At 33.9% G+C, this 8,339-nt stretch overlaps 1 non-coding gene across 1 annotated transcript; it reads right to left on the bottom strand.

Annotated features, from left to right (window-relative positions):
- Nucleotides 1-1,378: 1,378 nt before the first annotated feature.
- Nucleotides 1,379-1,484, bottom strand: LOC121222854 (small nucleolar RNA R71). Its single transcript, XR_005920224.1, has one exon. It is a non-coding gene; the product is annotated as a small nucleolar RNA R71 (small nucleolar RNA).
- Between the last annotated feature and the right edge of the window lie 6,855 nt (nt 1,485-8,339).

Raw genomic sequence — 8,339 nt, 5'->3', positions numbered from 1 at the left:
ACACTCGAAATTTAGAGTAGGGGTTTACGCTACTACTAAATTCTTAAATAATGCATTGAATCATGTCTGCAGGAAATTATTCCAAACACTCACCAATTATGCTTTCGCCGAAAAGCCAAAAGCTCAAACTAGCTTTTCCTTACCTTTACCTCTACTCATAAAAGGTCTTATCCATTCCAAAACTTCAACAAAGTAAATCACATAACAACACAATCAACATTCAGCCAAAGACTCACATCAAAAAATCCAAAAACACAAGCCTAAGCTAGGTTCTCTTTTGACCGAAACCTTCGATATAGAAAACTTAAAATTTGGATATCCCAGTCTATGCTTAATCATTTTTCCTGAAACAAATTTCATTCACCTAATTATTTACTTGTGATTGATTATCAACCTTTAAACTACACAAAATTACCCAATTCATGGTATCAAAACTTTTGACATATTCATGGCAATTTAACAAAAATTCATTAAAACTTAAGAATTCTTTAACAAAACTTCAAAGTAAGTTTAAAAACCTTTTAATCATGTAAAAATAATTAAAAAACACTTCAAAACCATTTTTTATTCAAAATCCCAAAATCCACCATTAATGACCCAATTTTCGGCTTTTATTTGTAATATGCGATTTAATGGCTAAAAACTTAGTTTTAAAGACTAGATAACATTTAAAACTAATAGAAAGATGAATGGTTACCTTCGAGGGAAGAAAAATAAGCTTTTGGTTGAAAAATTAGAAAACCCACAACTTGAGAGATAACACAATCAATGGTGTTTTTAGGTGTTTTTCTATGGAATTCTATCGAGATTTAATGCTATGAGGATGAAAGAAATCAATGGAACTAAGTTTAGGAATCAAAACTTGATGAATAGGAGTTTGGGATGCAAAGGACGGCACAAGAATGATGGAGAAGAAAACTAATGTGAAAATGAAACTAGGTGGGGGAAGATATAGGGCGTTTTAAAGTTTTTGGTTTAATTGCCTGTTAAAAACTTATAATTTAGACCCTTTTACAAATTAGTCCTTGTTTCAAAATTAATAATATTTTAAACATCATTTTCAAAATTCATTTAATTTTCTAAAAACTAGAGTTGAAAACATTACTAATAAACCATGTCGCAAAATTTCAAATGTTCTAAGGCTAAAATTCTTAAATTACCCCTAAAACTCTTATGCCCTATTTTAAGGTGTTACAATGCGACACCTTCAAATATAATGAGGTATCCGACGATGCGGCATGTCTCCGGTTATTCTTATTTTCATTATGTGATACTGCAAACGATTGGTTAGACTCGTTAGAAACAGGTTCCATTACTACATAAAATGATCTAACGAAAAAATTTCTCCATAATTTTTTCCCGATTAGTCGAACCATTCAGCTTTGGCGGGAAATTACAAACTTTAAACAATAAGAAGGTGAGACCTTGTACAAGGAATGGGAGCGTTTCAAAATGATGTTAAGAAAATGTCCACACCATGGACTGCAAGCGTGGCTCTAGATCCAAATATTCTATAACAGTGTTGATGAACACATTAGATCTAACCTAAAGAGATTATCTGATGGATCTCTCATGTTTTATATGTACAAACGAGCCTATAAAGTCATTGAAGATATGGCCATGAATTCATACATATGGCCCAATGAGATATTTATGTACCAATCGAAGCCTCTAGCGGTGAAAGCAGTGAAGGAAGAAGTTGACGATGATAGATCCCAATGAATCTTAGAAAAGCTTAACTGTTTGGAAACAACAGTCAAGACGACGAGAGCAAAGCCACAATTGGAAAGCCAAACAGAGGAGGCATGTTACATAGGTAATAAGGGTGGAAATCCTTATTCAAATACTTACAATCTCGGTTGGAGGGATCATTCGAACATCAAGTAAGGAGGTTACCTAGGAGGCACGAATGAAGCTCAAACTCAAAAAAATCCTCCTCACCAGCCTCCACCGTTTCAACAATGATTCGTGGGAAATGACTACGCTACATGTGGCCAAAGATTCGGTCGACTAGAAAGGGAGATGCAAACAATGAAAATAGATATTTGGCAAGTCCAAGCTACATATGGACGACTCGAATCCTAAATGGATAACCTCTACGGCCAAATGAGTCAATTCATGTTAATGTTTCAAAAACAGAATGGTCAGAGTCCCCTTAGCATTACGGAGAACAACCCTCAGAGATATGGGAAGGAGCATGTTAAGGTGATCGTAGTGCAATTGGGTAAGGAACTGAAGTCGCCAACCAAGCCCATCCATAAAGAGGAGAAAATTTTAAAAGAAGTCGATGAACTCATGAAAGAAGAAGAAGAAGCTACACATCAAGAGCTGATCGAGGAGATAGTCGAATTTGTGCCTAATCTAGTAATTTCAACTCACAGCATAACAAAGATCCCCCAAAATTAAAAGATTTGGGTAGCTATACGATTTTAATTGGGATAGGGGATCGATATTGTAATAAAGCCTTTCGTATTTTAAGGGCTGGTATAAATTTGATACCCCTATCAATTTATCTAAAACTTAGACTCAGAGAGTTGAAAAACACATCGATAACATTATAATTAGCCGATGGATCTTAGTGCACCCAAAATGTGTGCTTGAGGATATATTGGTCAAGGTACAGGGATTCGTAATCCCCATCAATTTTGTAGTTCTCGACTATAAGGAAGATTGGGAAATCTCCATTTTGTTGGGTATGCCATTTTTGGCCACTTCTAAATCGATTATCGACTTTGAATGAAACAAGCTTGTTATAAAAATCAATGACAAACTAGAAGTGTTTAAATGAGGTCGTAATTCCCAAAGTCAGGAGTTGCTTAAGGAGGAATGTTACGTGTTATTTAATTTAATCCATAACGGCCTAGATTGGAGGCAATTCTCGAGTTGTGCATGTATAGGTACTAATAAGAGAAGATGACGAGATAAATTATAAGACTCTGGTGGAAAAAAGAGCAATTGGAAGAGTCGAGATGGGTGTGAATGACAATTGAATTCAATGGCGAAGTTTAGAGAATTGTTGGACACGTTCGATAGCACCACTTAGTATCAGCCATTGAACTTTAATAAATTTGCAAAATTTTATAAATTAGTTTCAATTTCTAGTTTGTAGTTAGATTCGAAGACAATTATAGTGCAATTACATGTTAGAATTAGGAGGATTTAGGTTTTTGGATGTAACGGGACGAAAAGAAGCTAAACAGGGATGAAAATGGATGACCGAAGAACATCGACATATCCCGAAGGGATGGGGACAATGTCATGTGGCACCATGCATAGGCCATGGTAGGATACAAGCTCTCCAAAGCAAAGGCACCTAATGTTAGGGGGTTGTGTCACTCCACACACAAGCTGTGGCGCGACAAGAGCATTTCAAAGCGAAATGGGGTAATTTAAGGCGTTGTGTGAGGACAAGCATAACCTGTGACGCGACACGTCTATTTTTCAGCTAAAATTGAGTCATTCAGGCAGAAACCCGTTAAAAATATATTTATAGTCACCAGTTTTAGGCATAAAATTATACAACTAAAAAACCCAAAAGAGTGAAAACATCCTCTTAAAGCCGTCCCACGTCTTTCCCACTATCGAGCTCCGATTCTTCACATTTCCAACCTTTGATTCACATAAGTAAGTGTTCTTCTTCTCTTTTCATTTTAATTTTCATCTGTTATTTTGTTATATCTCACATTTATCAAGATCCGAGGTTCATTGACAACTAACCGAGGTATCATACTCTAAACTTGATTTTTATCATTTTTATCGTTTGGGTTAGTTGTTATTTTACTTTAATTTGAAAATGGCACTGCAAAAACAACAACTCACTCAAGCATCGAGTAATCTTGATGCCAACCACTTCCATAATACAAAAGTCTAATGATTTTTCCTTTAGATGAATGGACGTTCGTTTATACAAGAGTGTAGGTTCAATCCCACCATGTCTGTCTGCGACGAGATAAGGGATCTAGTATGATCCCACCGTTGGAATAAATTTTGGGCAACCCCGACCCAACTGGCGGTTAACACTACAGTTTATGAATTTTATGCCTATCTAAAAGATAAGGAGAATCGCAAGTAGTGAGGTGAGACGATCACCCACGTTACTGTCTGAGGCAAAGAGGTGTCGATTCCACCTCGAGATATTTGCTGGTACTATGATGCCATATACTATACCCACAATTATTTAGATACCTTAGACTTATTCATGTTTGAAGAATTTGACATGGAGGGTACTATTGATTATTTGACGAAGGGGCGTTGCAAGTGGACTCGACATTCCAACTCGGAGGTGCCACTAAAATTCAATACGACCATCATGTTCCTGATGGCCAAAATGTGGATGCAATTTATTTGCACTCGCCTAGCAACGACCCATAATGCCTCTGATGTTACCGCATATCGAGCGATTATGCTTTATTCAATTTTGCATAAAGATGAAATCTGTGTAAGCCACTGGATCTACGAGCAGATGCTTAAGTGCATACGACACCGAAAGCAAAGTATGTAGTTCCTGCATCTAATTATTTCTCTATTGCACTGAGCCAATGTCTTTATGTCACCGATCAAGCCATTTGTGAGACTCGTGAGGAGCGTGATTGGAGATAACTCATATGGCCAGTTCCTCGAGTTCCAACGCAAACAAAATCAGGAATAGGAGTAAAGGATGAAGCATAGGAGCGATCCCCAGGGGCTGATAAAGATAAAAGGTAAAGCACACAGGTCAAAAAGGACGGGTTTTACAGACATGTCGATATCAAAGTGGTAGGCCCGATGGATACAAGACATAGGAGACATTCTGATTTGCATTGCAGAACAAAATAGGTGGTCCAGACCAGCACCACTCCCAGATATGTTCGAGAGGTTCTCACCGCCAAGTGAGGAAGGTGCTAATGATGACAAGGATGAGGATAAGGAGGAGGAGGAGGAGACCTCAATCACACTATCGAACTATGATCTAGTATTTAAACCAAACCGCTAATCGATGAAGGGAATGGTGATCTGTGACCTAAGCCAGCACAGCCCGACCCAAACTTCGAGAAGGCGAGCTACAAAAACGTCGGTGGGGGGCGATAAGGGCAAGGCCTAGATGATGGTGGAGTCGGAATCTGAGCCCATTAATTTTGAACATTTTTATTTTGTACTCTATTTTTATTCTTGGATGATTTTTAATTTTTGCTTTGTTTTTAATTAGTTAGGATTTATTATTTTCTATATGTATTTTGTGTGTTGTTAATTTTTCCTTTTAGGAGTCCCACAATTTTTTATAGTACTACCATTGCAAGCTAAAACCGAAAGGAGTAGTCTCACCAATTGAGTTGCACCTACCACGCCAATCGTGTAACCTTTTTTCTTTATATTTTTAGTTGCACATTAGGGGCAATGTGCTGAATAAAGTGTAGGGGTGACTAAGGAAAATTTTAAAATTTTTCTTTTCAGTTATTTTCTTTTCTTTATTTTTAGGAGTTTTAAATTTTTAATTTCATGTGTTCTTAAGCTTATAAAAAAACAAGTGATTGGTGAGGAGCATGTACTTAGGTTGTTTGTTTAAATTGTAATTTTAACTTGAAATTGAATAATTTAGATTGTTTATATTTAGACTAATTAGTTTAGTTTATTAGACTGTAGATAGGGAAAAATATATATACCAAGTGATAAAGGTAGATACGAATAGGTAATTTATTTGTAAAAGTATAGGATGCTCGAATTAAAAAGAAATTACTCGGTAAAATCCATGATTATTGAAACGATATAGTATGACTAGTAAACCCTCATAAAAAGTGTCCGAGAAAAATCTCAGTTGTATTGGCACAAATAAAAAAATCATAAAGGATTATCAGGGAAATATTACTGCATTAGAGTTCAAAGCATGGACAAAAATAAACTGAGAAGGAACAAAATATTCGAACTAACTATACCCTGCAAAAATAAATACTATATTCGTATATACATTTTGATAGAGCTTTATATTTAATTTTTTTACTTGTTTGCTTTGTAATTGATTGAACTAATCGTTTAGGTGTAAATAACTTTGAATTATTTAAATTTTAGCTAAAGTTACATATTTAGGCAAATCTTTCTAGTGTCGATGCTCTGATCCAATCCTGTATATCAAGCTAGCTCAAGTACATTTTATTTTCTTTGCATTTTTATTTCTTGTTTTCTGTTTTAGTTTATTTTCTGTCTTTATTTTTGTTTTGTTTAGCTTACTTAAGGACAAACAAAGATTTAAGTGTGGGGGTATTTGATTTGCCGTCAAATATAGTAGTAAATTTAGGTCGATTCTACACTTAAGGAACTTGTTTTCTATGCAATTTAGGATTTGATATTATGTTTTCAGTACTTAGGCATTAGGATTAAATATTAGTAAAATAATTTTTTTAACACATTTTATAAGTGTTGTGACCCAATAGGTCGACACGGGCCTTAGGTTGTGCTAATATGCTTAATTGAGTGTGTAGGATGAAGATATAAAGGCTCAATTGATGTCGAAGCAAAGGACGAGTGATGTACAAGCTTTCCGAGATGTCAAAGCAAAAAATGAATGACACAAGACGGATTTTGGGTGTCATGTCGTGCCACAGACATGGTGTGGCACAACACAGGTCGATGTCCTACCCAAGTAATTTGGGGTTATTTTCGTTCGCACAATCAACTTTATACGAAGACCTAGGACGTGCAAAAGACCTAATTTGGGCTACTAACATTTATGTAAATAAGACATTAAGGGATTGATGTAACCAAGTTGTCCTAAACACCTTCAAAAACCTTAGTAGTTTAGGAATAGATTTAGATTGTTTTCTTTTCGGCTTTTCATAACTATTTTTGTTTTGCCTCTTGAAATTAGTTTTGATTCAAGAGTTTATTTATATTATTCAAGTATTTCAGTTTATTTTCCTCCAATATTCAGTAGTAGGAGTGTGATTCCTCCACTGCTCAACTGCCAAAAGACCACTCATCAACCACTAGAATGGCATCATCACCACCGCCGGAATCGTCGTGTTTAGTGGTGTCATCGTAGGTGCGACACCCTTACAGCACCTCGAGCCAGTTCGGTTCAGACCAGTGACTGACCGACCGGTTCAGTCCTGCCATCGGTTGGACCATCGGCCCGGTTTCACATACCAGACCCAATTCGACTAGTTATTGGGTCTTAGTCTCAATTTTGGGTTCTTGGACCCAATTTTCGATCTAAGGTCTAATTTTCAAGTTCAATTATTATATTAATAAATTCCTATATTAGTAAATAAATAATAAAATATGTATGTTTAATAATATTGAACACTATAATATTTTATTATTAATTTTTAAAAAAATTAATAATAATATAATAATATTAGGCTTGATTCAAGTTAATTTTTATATAACAATAAAATTCTTCATAAAAGAGCTTTTTTCGGATAATGATTATGCTTTTCAAAAGGGTAAGTCAATTTACATGATTTTTTTTTACTTGACGAAGTTGTTTTCCATAGAACAAACACAAAAAGAAGCAAAAAAGAAATCATAAGTAATTTTCTGTGAAACAAATGCACCATAAGTTCTACTATTTTCAAAATCTAATGGAGCAAATATATTATCATATATGTAGTGCCATGTTGGTTTGTTATTTTCACATATTACTCCTTAAAAATCTAAGTAATGGATTAATGACTTTCATTTGTATCAATATTGAAATATAAAAATTTGAAAAGTATAAGGACTTAGAATGATCTAATTAGAAAATATGGACTAAATTTACAATCGTACTTATAACATAAAACTAGTAATTGAATTTAACCAAATGAATTTACTTGCTACTGTTTAGGTGAAAATTAAAGTTTCAAAAACCAAAAAGAAGAGGGATTAAAATTGACTAATTTAAAAAGAACATGACTAAAGTAATCAAATTGAAGTACTGGACTAAATCTATAGCTTTAGCAAAGTACAAGGACTAATGACAGAATTTAAGGAGATATGATTTTTCAAGAAAAGATATTCTTTAACCACTCTCATTAGAAATTAGAAAAAGAATCTTTATTTTAAGTTGAAATTAACTTTATATATTATAAAAAGTAAAAAATATTTTTTTCTTTGAAGATTTTTTTATTTTTTTTCATAATTTTGGAATTTTTAAAATTTTAATTAAAAACATAAAATTATTTTGCATTTCTCTTACAAATTTGAAAAAAAAATTGCATTTTTTTGGATTGATTTTTTTATAACTTTTTAATTTTAAAGAGCATTTTTCATAAATTTTTGAATTATAATTTTTATTTATGAAATTTTTAACTTCCAATTTTTTAATATTCAATATAATTTTTAAATCATTCGCTAGCTTTACATGTAAGATAAAATAGTGCGTGAGC

The sequence above is a fragment of the Gossypium hirsutum genome, chromosome D10, assembly GCF_007990345.1.
Source record: "Gossypium hirsutum isolate 1008001.06 chromosome D10, Gossypium_hirsutum_v2.1, whole genome shotgun sequence".
Lineage (NCBI taxonomy): Eukaryota > Viridiplantae > Streptophyta > Magnoliopsida > Malvales > Malvaceae > Gossypium > Gossypium hirsutum.
Note: the sequence above shows the minus strand (reverse complement) of the source record. Positions and strands in the feature narration are given on the sequence as shown.